The 15751-nt window shown below is 44.8% G+C and overlaps 1 long non-coding RNA gene across 1 annotated transcript in view; it reads right to left on the minus strand.

The window, feature by feature from the left end:
• Positions 1-984: 984 nt before the first annotated feature.
• LOC141277528 (uncharacterized) overlaps positions 985-15751 on the minus strand; it is a 43020-nt gene continuing 28253 nt past the window's right edge. Inside the window, exon 4 of the long non-coding RNA XR_012329039.1 lies at positions 985-1266. This is a non-coding gene — a long non-coding RNA (uncharacterized lncRNA). The remainder of the gene's footprint in view (positions 1267-15751) is intronic.

The raw sequence follows: 15751 nt of genomic DNA on the forward strand, positions 1-15751 counted from the left end.
TCACGGGACCGGGCTGCCAGAGGCTTCAAAAGGGGCCTTCACGAAGCTGAATACAAAAGTCAGGTGAGGATGGGATCAGCCTCTAGCCCTGGAGCCCCTTTTCTGCCTGAGCGGTCCCCAAGCTCGTTATTTTTGGAGCTAATGCAGAAGCCATCCTGAAGGGGAGGAAAGAGCCCTGGACTCAGTCAGGAGGGCTGCAGCCCTGCCCCAGCCCTGGTACTAACGAAATCACCGTTCGACTCTCCCCAAGTGCCTTTGTCTCCGTGCTTCATCTGTGAACTGAAGCGCTTGGACTGTCATCTCTGAAATTCATTGCAATTCTAATATTCTATGAAGCTCTGATTCTAATTAGAGGACTTCACTTTTAAGCAGGGAGGAAAAAAGTCCCCCCTCTGCTCCTGAGTGTTGAAGGCCCTGGTTTGAACCAGCATGCATTTCTTCATCATTTCTGTGGTTTAGGCCAAGTGTATGTGCTTCTAATTTCTGTGAAACTTAGGCCTGCCCCTTTCTGGGCAAGCAGACAAGTCTGAAAATAGGGCCCCAGGGGCCGTGTGGATGGATAACAGACAACATTGAAATGACAACCTTCCCTACATCTCCCACTGCAGCCAGCCCAGCTCCTCTCTTCCCAGGAACCATGTCAGGAAGAGATGAGGCAGAGCCTCAGCTAAGCCAAAGGCCACTTCAGGAACTTTCCTGCTCTCGGGAAAAACTCTTCTCCTCTGAAAGGCGGCAGACACTCCTCCACCGACATATGTTCCCCTTTATCCTTAACTCTCAGGCCCTGACTATCGCGAGCGTAGATCTCAAGGACCCCACGATCTTGGAGGCGTAGGGAGGTGACGAGGTTGGGAGGAAGTGTCAGTAAATGTGGAATGAGACGATCTGGCACGCAGCGTATCTGACACGTGACTGCGTCCAAGTCCCCCACTCTCCCAGCTTCGTCGCTTCATCTGTAAAATGATCACAGCACTTGGTGTGCCCACAATGAGCTTGTCGGGAGGACGGTGTGACATACACATGACAAGGCTTTATTAGTTGTACAACATGATGTTAAAGTCTCATTTTTATGATTAGCTGGGAGAACAGAAAACTTGGAGACCACGGTATTGCTTTCTGCACTCAGACAACACTTCTCACCACCCAAACATCATCTCGTTGACCGATCTGTGTGTCGTTACGGTCTGACTCTCCTCGGGAGGGTGCCGACTGAAGTGAAAAGGAGCTTTGAGGGTCTGATGCTTGTTGTGCGTATGTTCCCAGCACCTAGAACAAGGCGAATAAGTATGTATTGAATGAATGAATGAAGGGTACCTTTTCTTTCTTAGCACTGATCTTGAAGGTGTTTTTAGAAAAAGATATTTGGTGCTACCTTCCCACAAATCCATAAACACAGCTTCTCCTTTTATATATAGAATGGATAAGCAGCAAGGTCCTACTCTATAGCACAGGGAACTATATTCAATATCCTATGATAAACCATAATGGAAAAGAATATTAAAAACAGAATGTATACATATGTATAACTGAATCACTCTGCTGTACAGCAGAAATTAACACAACACTGTAAATCAAATATAGTTCAATAAAAAATATTGAAGGACATACATGCAGCTTCCTGCTTCATCTACATTTCCTGCAGAATGATGGCTGTTTGGCTAGCGGTGGCTTCTTTAGCAACGACTGGGAAGCCTTTTAAGCCCACTGAGATGCCTTCTGAGGCCAAAGCTGGACCACAGTTTCCCGGGCAACAGCAACACAGAAAAATATGGCCCACTTCAAAGCAGGAAGGGATCTGGGAATCTCGCGAAACCCACAAGCCTTTCTGCATTTGAGGGGTGGGGAGTTATGGTGAATCTGACCATCACAAGTCCTTGAGCTAACAAGTTTCCGTTCTCAGGATCTCTCTTCCACAGGCTCTGTCCACCCTCTCCTGGATGCCATTCTGTCACAGAGCCACGAAAGCATCCTCAAACTTTGCTTGCCCTCTCCTTCCTAAAGTGGGCTGTTGCTCTCTTGAGAGCTCCTCTAGGATATATCCAGAAAATCCAGGCAGCAAAGCAGCAGGCAGAACAAAAGACCCGCTAACCAGGGCTGGTGGGCAGGAAGGCAAAACGGGGGACTTGGAAGGAGACAGAAAGAAACAGAAAAAGTCTAACTTTAGAAAATTGTTGCCAGTTGCGGGACGTTAAACGTGTTCCCCCCCAGGCTTCCCTGGTGGCGCAGTGGTTGGGAGTCCGCCTGCCCATGCTGGGGGCGCGAGTTCGTGCCCCAGTCCGGGAGGATCCCGCATGCCGCGGAGCGGCTGGGCCCGTGAGCCATGGCTGCTGGGCCTGCGCGTCCGGAGCCTGTGCTCCGCAACGGGAGAGGCCACAGCAGTGAGAGGCCCGCGTACCGGGAAAAAAAAAAAAAAAAGTGTTCCCCAAGGATGGGAACATGGGGAATGGAGGGACCCGGCTTCATCCAACCCGATGAATAATGGGCTAGAAGTCGGGATCCCCGATGGTAAATACCTACTTGTTGGTCTTGGGGTTTCTCAACACTGCTGGATTCAGATTGCTCCTGGAAGCAGGACAGGTATTTTCCAGCAACTGGAGAGCAACAGCTCAAAGGCTACACTCCCCACCCTTGGGATTTCACGGTCCCTTCAGAAAAAAAGCCAGTGGCAAGTCAAACCCAGGGTTAAGGAAGAGGGAGCCGGCTCCCTGTGCCCTCAGACTGTTATGGACAAAGAAATGCCTTTCACTGAGCACATCGCTTAATTTCTTAATGGAAGGCAATGGATTTCAGTTTGACCCATCAGCATGAACGGCTTCTAGATACCCGCAAACACCATTCAAAAGATCGCCCATCTCCCCAGTTCAGCGTCCCCAAAGGCTGTTTTCTTTCCCCCTATTTCTACTCTCTGTGTCTGCCCCAGCCTTCTTCCACCCCAGCATCTCATCCCTGTCGGAAGTCAGGGACAGGAGATGCACTCCTCCCTCTGACCATCTTATGAGGCCTTTCCCGAGAGCCAATGAGCTTGCAGCCCTGGCTGTGAAGTGGCTTCGGCACTTGATTGGTGGCTGGCGGTCAGCAACTACCACCCCTCCTGCTGACTCCAAAAAGTCCACACACAGCACATCGGTGGGGGGGGGGGGGGGGCGGGAGTGATAAAGGGACACCGGAGAGCCTTGGATGAACACAGGGGCCAAGGGCAAATACGGAGGATCAAAGCCAGCCTAGCCTGAGAACCACACTCACCCCTGACAGGAAGGGCAGCAGCCAGCTTTCCTCCTCTTCCTCTCAGAGAATAAGCAGGCAGATGTGGAAGCAGAAGGGGAAAAGTTTTCATCCAGAACTTTCTACACGTTTCTAGACAAAGTGGGAGAAGAGCACCTGTATCAAACCTGCAGATTGGGAAAGAAACTGCCCTAAATTCTCCCTGCTTGGTTGCTCGACCACCATTGGCCCTTGGTGAGGAGAAATCATGCTCCATGATGGTCTAGAAGCCCCAAGACGTCGGTCAAGGATCTAAGGAAACTTAGCAGCTCAGAGCGATGCCCGTGAGTCTCAAGGGGAGTTTCCAGAGCCAGGGGCATTCCGTTGTTTTGTTATCTGTAACACCCCTTTCAACCCCACTTGCCAATGTCAATCATACAGTCTCCTGAATGCACCGACATTCTATTTTCTATTTGTCAATCACCCTCAAGAATTCCAGCCCAAGTACCACATCAGGACCAAGCATGTAGATCAGAAATTCAGAATGGAGTCAACTAGAGCAATGACATGAAACTCTGACTTGGATTTTGGTCCAGAATTCAAAGTGCCTTTGTTTTCCCTGAAATGTAAGCACTTAGGGGATTACTTTTATTCTAATTATGGTTTTTTTTTCACTTGAAACTCTGAATTTGGGAATTCTGAGTTATCAATGATGAAGCAGCCTCATCTCTGAAATATTTTCTGCTTAGACAATTTTTTAACATTTCTAAGGACTTGAGAGTTTGCAATTAACCTCCTGATGGGAAACTGTGCAAATCTCTCTCCTAGTGTTTTCCCAGGCAGAAAATCGCCGCAATCCAAACTCAGAAATAGTGGAGGAGCCCAGGAGATCATTTGAATGGCTGAGTCCACATCATCATTTTACAGTTTGCAACTAAGTGAAGCAACTGAGGTCTAGAGAGATTAGCAGTTGATTTAGGGAGGTACAAATAGATGTGGCAGAAGCGAAGGACCCAGGGCTCACAGCCCTCTTCTGGTGTTCTTTGCAAAATAGAACATTTGTCCTGGTTGTTGACCATTGAAGAGCTGTTGACCAAGAGGAGTGAAAGGCAGTTTGCTAACTTAACGAGTCACAGAAGGGCTGAGCTGAATGCTGGGAAATATTTCCCAAAACGTGTCCTAGAGAAGTAGTCAACTTTGAGATGCTGCACGAAAAAGAGGTGGCATTTTGCAAAAGAGAAATCTGCTTAATTTAGCTAAAGCCAATATTGTCTAAACTTCTTTAATCAAGGCGCTCCTTCCCTTTTTCTCTCTCGCTCTCTCTAGTTCTTTCTTTCCTTTTGCTTTAAATTTATTAACATACTATAGCCCTTGCATTATTCCACAGAATAATACTTTGAAACATGCTGGTAAAGAAGAGAGAGAAATAAAGTGGATGTCATTCTGGGGCACAGATTTTAATCACACTTCCCGTCATTTGTAAACCTTGGCCACCTCACGTGATCCCTCGGGGCGTCGGTTTCCTAATCCCTGAAATGCTGGCGGGAAGGAGTGTGATGTTGGGTAAGATAAATCCTCAAGTCCTTCCAGTTCCAAAAGTCCATGATTACCTGAAGTTGGTCAGTCTTCTCAGCAAGGTGGGGGGATAGTGCCAATCAGAAAAGCCAGACACCTTCAGCAGGAGAGCTTGTACCTGATACTCCCTGTCCCAGCTTGAGTGAGGGAAGGGAGACCATAGAACACAGGATTCTCCAGTAAATGAAAATGCCAACGGCCTCAGAGGCACTATTTAGAGCCCTGACATTGCCGAGGTAAAGACAGTCTCTCACTGAACTACATTTACTAAATAAGTCTCCTATTTATTAAAATGAATTTGTTTTTGGAAACGTATTGCTTTTCATGATGGAGTCAACAAACCTTCTCTTATTCACCCCCCTCCTTTCTCCCCTGCTTCTTGATGCCGAGACAACCTGTAAATGCACCCGAGGGAGAGATGTCACTTGGCTTTATATGAAGCTGAACAAGATCCTCTCCATTCAAATCACACAAATCCCTGATGCTTTTCACTGTGTTTTGTCCAGGATTATTAACCTTTCCTTTTCTTTGTTTTTTTTTCTTTTTTCTTTTTTTCCAGGGCTCCTCCGCTGCAGGCTAACAGCCTGGCGAAGTGTCTGGGTCATCCACCAGCAAGAGCTCTGCGCTCTGTTTAAAAACACGCACATGGGTTCTGCCACTTATTTCCTGAGTGGTCTCCACCACTGGAGAGATCAGAGTCTACAAGAGTCAGGCCAGGAAATTGAGTTCTTCTCGACGCCTGGCTGGGTCATTGAGATATTGAAGGATGAATGTGCTTTGTGACTAATCCCCTACAGGAGAAGACCAGGGACCTGCCAAGGAATTCACAAGACCCTAGAGCTGGCAAGGGAGGTAGGGAGGAGCCTCACAGACCCATCAGACAAGGAGCTGGACAAGTTGTGATTTCACCTCAAATGTTTCCTCGTCTCCTACCAAGCAAAAGAAAATTAAATATCACTCTCCCTCTTACCTATGCACACACAAAGGGAAAAAAGAAATGTTTTTTGAGGCAAAAAAAAACAATGGAAGCATTTTTGAAGGTAAAAGGCTGTTTATGGCTGCCAAAGTGCTGGTTTTTACCCCCTACCTCTGGCAACTGTATAAGACTTGGAGAGACTTGAGCAGAGGAGAAACGCACTCACTTGTCATCACATGAAACCTCTGTGTTCCACAGAGGAAATGGCCAAGTTTCACCCTTAACTGGATTTGTGAATTCTTACTGGGGACTGTGGGGAGGGTGAGTGGTGGGAAATGTCAGAATGCCCTGTGAACTGGAACAGGCGGTGACCTCGCTCTGCCATGGGAGGGGATGGCCAGCACTCCAAAGAGGCCTTGAGCGAGCAGGAGACAAAGGTGGAGAGAGGGATGAGTCACAACGGGACAACCACAGTCCCACGCCCAGGCCAAGATGGCACGACTCCATCCACGGCACCAGAGGGCTGCAATGAAACTGGATTTAAACCACCAGAGCATCGGGGACTTTTTTCCTCCCCCTGGGATCATATCCCATGGCCTTCTTAATAATGATTTTGGGGATCAATTTCACTGTTATTGAGCTGAGCACATTCTATATTCAGTCGTTGTGCTAAGCACAGTATTCATTTCCTCCTCTTTATCTTTCCTGCAAATGATTTTTTTATTGCCCATCTACGACCTACTGGATTTATCCCTGTCCACGGGGACAATGAAAGTGACAAAGCGGAACTAAAGATCGTCAAGTCTAAACACACATTCTTATCAGGTCAGAGATATCCATTCTGGCCCTTGATGTGACATTCCTACCTCTTTCCTTAAATTCTCTTTGCTCCATTTATCTTCCATGTTGATGTTAAAGCCAAAAGGTGGCCACTGCAAGAGTTCTAAGCATCCCTGTATCAAATTCTCCTGAATTTCAAAGTGCTGAGGTCAAGATCCGGAAAACTGGAAACCCGGGGTAATTGGGTTGCTAGGATGCTGGGATAGTTTATTATGCTCTCAGCCTTCATTAGGTGTAAGTAACATCTTGTCAGTGTCCTGCCACATATGCTAAAACAGTCGGGGGAATTTTACTGAGTCTGACAGCTTAAATCAGAAACAAGAGAGTTGACATGGCAGTGATGGGGCTGAACAATGATGGATATATTAAGAGGAGTCTGGAAAATTCTGGACTTCATTATACCCACTCCACTTCTCCAAAGTTTCTGTCAAAAGAATCTCAGCCTCCTTGAAAAAGCCCCTCTGGGATCTGATTACACCCAATACAGTGCCTGCTACAGCCACCTGGACACAGGAGGATTTCTGCAAAGGCTTCATCAGAGGAGTGATTGAGGGAAGATGAGAACAGGGAAATTGCTGATTTTGGTATAATTTCTACAAATAGATCTATCGAGATTTAAAAGGTGCAATAACTTGAAGTTTTGGGTAAGTTAAAAACCGCTTAAAAATTGGTTTGCAGGTTGTTTCTTTTCCCATCTTGGCCCCAGGCTATTTTCAAAATGAAAAGAATGGGATCAGGTCCTGAAAACTGAGGGGGAGTTGAAGGCAATAATACAATTTTAAAGATGACACAGAGGAAAGTGATAATCTTTTGAAAGTGTTAGAGGCACATTTGACTTAAGATGGAAAGTTTCTCAGGGGGAAAAAATGAGGAGAAGGAAAAGGAACTTCTGCTAGGAAATTGAACATTAGCTGGTTGGGCTGAACATGGGTCTTCCTTGCCCAGTTCCAAAGGGGCCACTTCCCGGGGAGGGGGGTGGAGAGGAGAGGGGAATCTGCAGCCCAGACCCCAAGTACTGACATCAGGAACTGCCACTGGCCTGTCACTTTACGTGGAAGAGATTGTTTGCTCTCTCTGCCCAGGAGAGAGGCGGTATAGCAATAAGGGGCATACCTGGCCCTGATGACATGGTACCCCACTTTCAGGCAAATTAACTATCTGTCCTACGTGGGGCTCAGATCTAAAAATACACACAGTCTCAAGAGTGCCTTTACAAATGGATACCTTTTATTCTCCCTCCCTTTTAAGAGGAAGAATTGTGAGGGCTTACATTGCTGCACTACAACGTTTGCTGTAAAGACTCGTGTCTATACAGGGCAGTGAGTGGAAGCCTCACAAGAAGGAAGAATCTTCAGGGATTTCAATGGATGGGAACCTCTAGCTCTGAAATGGGCCTGTCCCCCTAGCCATTTTGGCCAATGGCCCACATGCTTTTTTTTTTTTTTTTTTTTTGACAGCAACATGAGGCTTGCGGGATCTTAGTTTCTGGACCAGGGATTGAACCCTGGGCCCTCATCAGTGAGACGGCAAGGTCCTAACCACTGCACTGCCAGGGAATTCCCAGCATGCATTTTTTGTGATACGCGGTGGACTCACTGTGGTCTGACAGGGTTAACATTTCAACAGATGTTATCCGAGTTTTGAAGTCATGAAGAAACTTCAGTGAAATGGTTTGGAAACAACAGTGAAGGGTCATTGTACATTACTTACTATGAAAATAGTCATGTCTTTAGAATATTAATTTTTTTTTTGCCAGAAAAAAGTCCCCTCCATTCCATTGAAAAGCAATGGGTCATTTTTTTTTTCTTTTCTCAGTGTGTTAATGCTAATTGTTTTCCTCTCTGTCTCGGACTGAATTGGACTGAAAACCTCTTTCCCAAATCAATTTGGAGGCAATGAATCATAAGCCCTGGTGACTAAACTGCTCTTTTATCAACCCAGCAGGTGTGTAACAGTCTTTCTCTAAATGGCCTTCCCTCCTGCGCCTCTATAATCCCAATGAAAGAAGTCGGAGATATATGAGAACTCAGAGGATCTCTATCCTGACCCTCTCTTCCCAGTTTTCCCTTTAAAGAAAACACAGGCCTCCCACGACCACGAGGGCACACAATTTAGGTTCTCTGCTATGAATGCTACAGACCAAGATTATGATTTTATGCTTTTTTTCCCCAATACTTCTCTGTTGTTTCCTCCATCACTTGTCCAAAGCATAATAATTTCACTCGAAACAGCACTATTTTTTTTGTTGTCTAACTCAGAAACATCCATTGAGCTCTTAATCCACGTCATGACCCATGTTAAACTCTGGGGAATGCGAAACTTGTGTGACAAGTAACATTGATGGAGTGTTTCATTGTCCCCAGCATTGTTGTAAGTGCCTTACATGAAGTAATTCACTTGATCTGTAGATCAAGAGGTAAGTACTACTGTGATCATCTCCATTTAATGGAGGAGGAAATTGAGGCACAGAGAGGTTAAGAGACTTGCTGGAGGTCACACAGCTAGTAAGCGAGGGGAGGATTCATGCCCAGGCAGTGTGGCTCCAGAGTCCCTGCTCTCGGTCATAACACTACCCTGCCCGCCTGCAGCAAGACACAGCCCCTGCCCTCAAGAAACCACAGTCTGTTGGTTGGATGCTATCGAGTTATATAGTTGAATGGACATCTAAACATAAATGAATTGTGTTATAAAATACTAAGGCATAAAACCTCATCAGACACTTGGTGAAGGCTCATCTCGATGAGATCTTGTCTCTGTGCCACACTCACAGCCTCCAAAGCGGCCACCGGAGGTTCCCGGCTTAGGAGTTGCTGTAGGTTGGATTATGTGAATGGACACAAGCAACAAGACTAGAAAGGACACGTGTATTTGTTTTCCAGGGCTGCCATAACAAAGTACCACTCGCTGTGTGGCTTAGAACAAGAAAAACTGTCTCACAGTTAAGGAGGCTAGAAGTCCAAAGTCCAGGTGTGGCAGGGCCATGTTCCCTCAGAAAACTGTAGAAGGATCTTCCCTTGGCTCTTCCAACTGCTGGTAGCCCCAGAAGCCCCTTGGCTGTGGAAGCAGAACGCTAATGTCTGCCTCTGTCCTCAAATGGCATTCTACATTCTCCCTGTGTCTCTTCCCACTGTTCTCCCTCTATGCGTGTCTCTGTATCCAAATTTATCGAGATTGAAAGAAGGGCCAACCTAACAACCTCACTTTCACTTGATTACCTCTGTAAAGACCCTATTTCCAAGTAAGATCACATACTGAAGTACCAGGGCTTAGGACTTTAACCTGTCTTTTTTGGGAAAACACAACTCAGTCCATAAGATTACAGTAGCCAAGGGCAAACCAGGAAACTGCACAGCCAACAGGTGGTCTGATTCAACAACTCCACCTAATAAGGGTTACTGATGGGTAACTAATCGACCCAATTAGATTGTGTCTTGGGAGTTTGGGAATGTAGCCAGAAGGAGAGTAATAGACCTGTCGATGAGCGTGGCAGAGTCGCTGCAGTAGGGGTTGTGATACCTGCTTTTGACAGCCTTTGAAGACGGACCCATGGCCAAAATGTTTCTGGAGTCTGAAGTGAAGGGTCAAGAGCAGGTTCTCCACTGGCCCAGGGGGCTCCTGGGGCCCCTTCCTGGGCTTGCTCGTTTACTTTCACCAACCATATCAATTAGACTAATTAGCCAGCCAACCATTAATTTGTTTGTCTTTTTATGCAAGCTGATCACACTTCTGCCTAACCAATCCTGAAATTTTTCATCTTATCAAAATGAGATTTGTTTTTTTAATTCACATGCTGTGGAAAACAATCCCAAGTTCCTCTTATCTACCTTGGTCTCTAGTCATTTCAGCATCTCCTTATCACATATGTAAATATTTTCCCACATATATGTGTGTACTGTATATGATTTACCATGCATGCACATATACATGTATTGCATATATATTTATAGATAAACACACACACATATATGTATATGTATGTATCTTCAACTTCATTCCAGATAGGATTTGTGGTGATTGTATTTATGAATATAGGATGGTGCAAGTATAATGACAAATTTGTGGTATGTTCCTTTAGTTTTATAAAGGATAGTACTGATGATAAGAATAACCTTTAGTCAGTGCTGAAAATGTGCCAGACACTTTGCTATAGACTTTTCATGCATTAGATAGCTTAGTCTTTGCAACGATCTGGACAGGCAAGAATCACTATGCCCCTTCTACAGATGAATAAACTGAGGCTCAGAGAGTTCAAATAACTCGTCCAACATGACACAAGGAGTATGTGAAAGATCTGAGATCAGAATCCTTATCGCTGGTTGTAGAAATAATGCTATTCTTCACTCTATGGTTGCGGTGCCTTAACCAACATGGTCTCGTAGAAAGCTGGTTTGCGCCAGCACCTTCATTGTTTATTCATGAGAACACTGAGTCACCGAGGTGGCAATGGTGGGATTCAGTGTCTCAGTTGTTGGCAAAACTGGAAATGGAAACCCAGTCATCTGCTTCCAAAGCTAGTGCCTTTCGACTTCAACTCCAGTCTTTCTGGGCCATATCTAGATGCAACTTTTTCACATGTTTCCCATGTGGCTGACTTCCCTCCTCTGCTTCCTGCACTGAAACAGAATTTTTCCTGTTTTTAGACTGTGTTGGTCGTTTCAATGAGAATCAGAGGGAGAGGGAGCTAGACACCTGTGCAAGGGGCGTCATCTTTTCAGAAAGTTTGACCAAGATTTTTAAGAGAGTTGAAACAAAATCATGGCAGTTCATAAGGGATTCCCCAGGAGCTCACCTGAAAACCTAACTAAGCAGAACACACATGCTCCAAGCGTTCAAGCTAATCGTGGGTCTCCTGGGCTCTCTTTGTGTGGCCATCGCCTGCTACAGTGCAGCACTCAGCTTCAAGTGGGTGCTCGGTGGAGGTTTTTGACTGACAAAAGCAATTAAAAACATAATATAAGTTCCCTACACACCTTGTTATTATTGCGAAAGTATTTCACACATGTAAGGCCGTCTTAACAATCCTTTCGATTAGTCATTCATGTAACTATTTGAATAATCATTTCAAATCAAGTCAAAATAATCACAGAGGATAAGAGTATTTATGGCGTTGCTTAGAGAAATTGTGATCACAGTGTGTCTTTCTTCTATTTTTTTGAACTGAGTAAATAAATAACTAGATGTTTTTCCTCTTGGTAAGGATGCTCTCTCGTTGCGTATAATGGGAAGGTTGAATACAACCCCTTCAACATATGTGGATTCAGGAAGAGGAGGTCGAATTTCTGCAACAGAGGTGAAAAACAACAATTTCCAAGGATCTCTTGTGGGCTAATACCAAACCCACACACTGTGAGTGAAAGCAGGAGTGGGACTAGAGATGGTTCGGCACTGTCTGCCAGGTAGCCACCTATTGTAATAAAAAAATTGTAGGTTTGGAATTATTTGGGTTTGAACTACTGGTTCACAGCTTACAGTCTGACTATGAACATCATATATTCATCCAGCACTTACTAAATATTTGCTCTGTGTTATGTCCTGTGGTAGGAGTGTGTGTGTGTGTGTGTGTGTGTGTGTGTATGTGTGTGTGTGTTTGGTGGTACATAAATAAATAAAATGTATAACTAACCATGTGTTTTCATAGGAAGCACAGAACAAGCAGAAAAATACAGAAGAAGCTGTACGGGCTAAAGGCCACTGAGCTCAAATTGGAGGCAGGGGTGGTCGGGGAAGTTTTCCTGGAGGATGATGTTTGGACTGTATCCTTGAAGGACCAGTAGAAGTTAGCAAGGTGGTGTGGGAAGGAAGGTAGGAAGGAATCAAGCAAACTGAAGATGACACGAGCAATTGTAGGGACCACAAGGTCTGACATAGTTACAAAGCAGTAGGTAGACCCGTATGGTGGGAACACAGGGTAGAAGTGGTGGTATCATGATGAGAGACAGTTCTGGGGAGGTGAACATAGGCTAGATTAGGAAAGTCATTGCATAACATCCTGAACAGCTCTGTCTAAACAAGTGGGGTGACCAAGGAGAGCCATTCAACAGCAACTTAATAGGATTCAGAATCATAATGGATGTCGGTTAATATTTGCACTAAAATCTGCTGAAGAAGAAAAAAACTGTCTTTGTGTGATTGAAGTAGGCTAGGCAGTTAACCAAAGCTTTGTCATCCTTCCTCCAAACAGCAGAGGGCGCTAAATAACACAACCCCGAGCCAAAGGAAGAAGGAAATAGTATTCAGGGTCTGTACTCTGTAGTTCTGCTCTTAAAAAGAAGCAACATCACATAGTTTAATTCTCAACATCCCCTGCACAACAAGACACACTTGAAATGAAACAGAAAATGCTTTAGAATTTGACATAATTAAATATGCAGCCATTTGTTCTGAGTCATACATTGTATTCCCTGTAGTAAGAACCACTGTAAAAGAAGAGAAATTCTAAAAGCATTTTCACGGCCCAGTGATTTGCACAACCTACCCCCATCCAGTCCAATCCAGAAATTCTCTCGTGGGTCTGTTTTACCATCCAGGAAAAAAAAGAAGACAACACCTGTTCTGAAATTTAGAAGGTAGGAACACTTGATAAGAGAGAAAATGTGAAAGAAAATTGCATCATAGTTTTGTAGGCAGTTCTATTAAATTTCTCAGGGGAAAAAAATTGCTCAGAGATGGGCTGTGATTCAGTTCAGCTACTTCCTGATACACTTCGGGTTTTAGTTTATGTAATAACACTCCATTTGCATAGCAGGCATTTTGTTTAAGGACCTTCGAGCACTTTTAAAGGCATCATCTCCTCCATCCTCTCTACACCCACCATAAAGTGGGTAGCAGGCTGTAGGTGAGCTCATCTGTCTTTTACAGATGATCCACCCGAGGCCCCAGCTCAGGGCTCCATCCACTGGCCTCCACAGCCAAGTACAAAGTGGGCCCAGCTTTGTACTTCTTCGTTTTCAAACCTAAGATTCCCCCAGATAAATCTATATGTATTAAATCCCCAGGGATTCTGACACTTCCCAGAGAGGGACAGCCATGCACACCAGAGACACAGAAGAGTAAGTTTCCACTCATTCAGAAAGATATATTGAGCACTTGGTAAATGCCAGACAGGATTCTAGGCACTGGGCAGGGAACAAAACAGAAACAAACAAACAAAAAATCCCTGCTCTTTTGGAGCTAATGTGTTGCAGGGGAGATAGACAATATACATAGAAAGTGAGTTAATTGTATCATATGCCAGGAGGTGATAAGCCAGGGGGAAAAAATAGAACAAAGTAAGGAGAATTGAGAGGAGGGTGGTTTTTAGGGGTTGCGGGCCCCACTGAGAGGGTGACATCTGAGCATAGATTTAAGGGAGTGAGCTAGGAGGCTTTGCGGGACAGAACATTCCAGGCGGGCAGAGGACTCCTGCAGAGGCAGTTGGAGGAGATAAGTAGAGGGGGATGGGGCGCGAGGTCAGAGAGGCACCAGGGGGAGGTCAAGCAGACCTCAGAGGACACCATGAGGACTTAGTTTCTGAGCCAGGAAAATGGGGACGCATAGGAGGATTTGACCAGAAGGCTTATCGTCTCCTACTTACACACGCCAGCTAGAAGAACGTGTGGTGCTTTATTTTTGATGCTTGTTCTTTTAAAACAGACGGTTTTGTTTTGATGTTCGAAATATAAAAGTTACATAAAATATTGAATACATCTTTTTCGTTTCAAATTCTGTGTGTGGACTAGTTCCCCAGGGACTTAACAAAGCGGCACACACTGCAGGGCTTACAACAATGGAAAGTATTGTCTCACGAGTCCGGAGGCTAGAAGTCCAAAAGCAAGGTGTCAGCAGGCCCGTGGTCCTTCCAAACCATGCTTCTTTGCCTCTCGCTAGCTTCTGGTGGTTTGCTCGTCATCTTGGGTGCTCCTTGACTGGCAGCTGTATCATTCCAGGCTCTGCCTCTGTCATCACACGGCACTCTCGTTCTGTGTATTTCTCTCCTCTTCTTATAAGGACACTGGTCCTACTGGATGTAGGGCCCACCCCACTCCTGTGATCTCTTCTTAATGTAACTAATTACATCTGCAATGGCCCTCTTTCCACATAAGGTTATATATATATATATATATATATATATATATACACACACACACACACATATATATATATATACGCATATATACGTGTATATTTATATATTCTTTTTCATATTCTTTTCCATTATGGTTTACTACAGGATATTGAATATAGTTCCCTGTGCTATATGATAGGACCTTGTTGTTTACCTATTTTATATATAGTAGTTTGTATCTGCTAATCTCAAACTCCTAATTTATCCCTCCCCCACCCCCTCTCCCCTTTGGTAACCATAAGTTTGTTCTCTATGTCTGTGAGTCTATTTCTGTTTCATAAATAAGTTCATTTAAGTCATATTTTAGGTTCCACATATAAGAGATATCATATGGTATTTTGTCTTTCTCTGTCTGACTTACTTCACTTAGCATGGTCATCTCTAGGTCCATCCATGTTGCTGCAAATGGCATTATTTCATTCTTTTTTATGGCTGAGTAGTATTCCATTGTATGTATGTTCCGCATCTTCTTTATCCAGTCATCTGTCGGTGGACATTTAGGTTGTTTCCATGTCTTGACTATTGTAAATAGTGCTGCTATGAATATGGGGGTGCAGGTATCTTTTCAAATTAGACTTTTCTCCAGATATATGCCCAGGAGTGGGATTGCTGGATCACATGGCAACTCTTTTTTAATTTTTAAAGCAACCTCCATATTGTTTTCCGTAGTGGCTGCAACATAAGGTCACATTTTGAGGTACTGGGGGTTAGGACTTCAGCTTGCCTTTTTGGGGGGAGACATGATTCAACCCATAACACTATGTCTCCCAGTAATTTGGAGGCTGACCTCCAGGCTGCACACCTGCTTACTGAGGATCGGTCCCTGATCTGGTCAGTGAAGCGTAGTTAGTTATCATCCAGAGTGTAGAACTAGCATTAGGAATCGCAGTGAAGGATAAGGGATGGTACACAGCCCCTGACCTCAGAAGCTTCCCTCTCATTCTCAAGACCAAGGCAGGAGTAATGCTGCAGAAGTCCTTGTTGTGTTTCTTTTCTGGGTTGTTGCCTTGTCGGTGTGTGTGTGTCTCAGTGTACATTTATGTCTGCATATGCGGCTGTGTGAGGATATATGGGTGTCTCTGTGTGTGGCTCCATGGGTGCTACCATGTGCCTGT

Source organism: Tursiops truncatus, chromosome 21 (genome assembly GCF_011762595.2).
Source record: "Tursiops truncatus isolate mTurTru1 chromosome 21, mTurTru1.mat.Y, whole genome shotgun sequence".
Classification (NCBI taxonomy): domain Eukaryota; kingdom Metazoa; phylum Chordata; class Mammalia; order Artiodactyla; family Delphinidae; genus Tursiops; species Tursiops truncatus.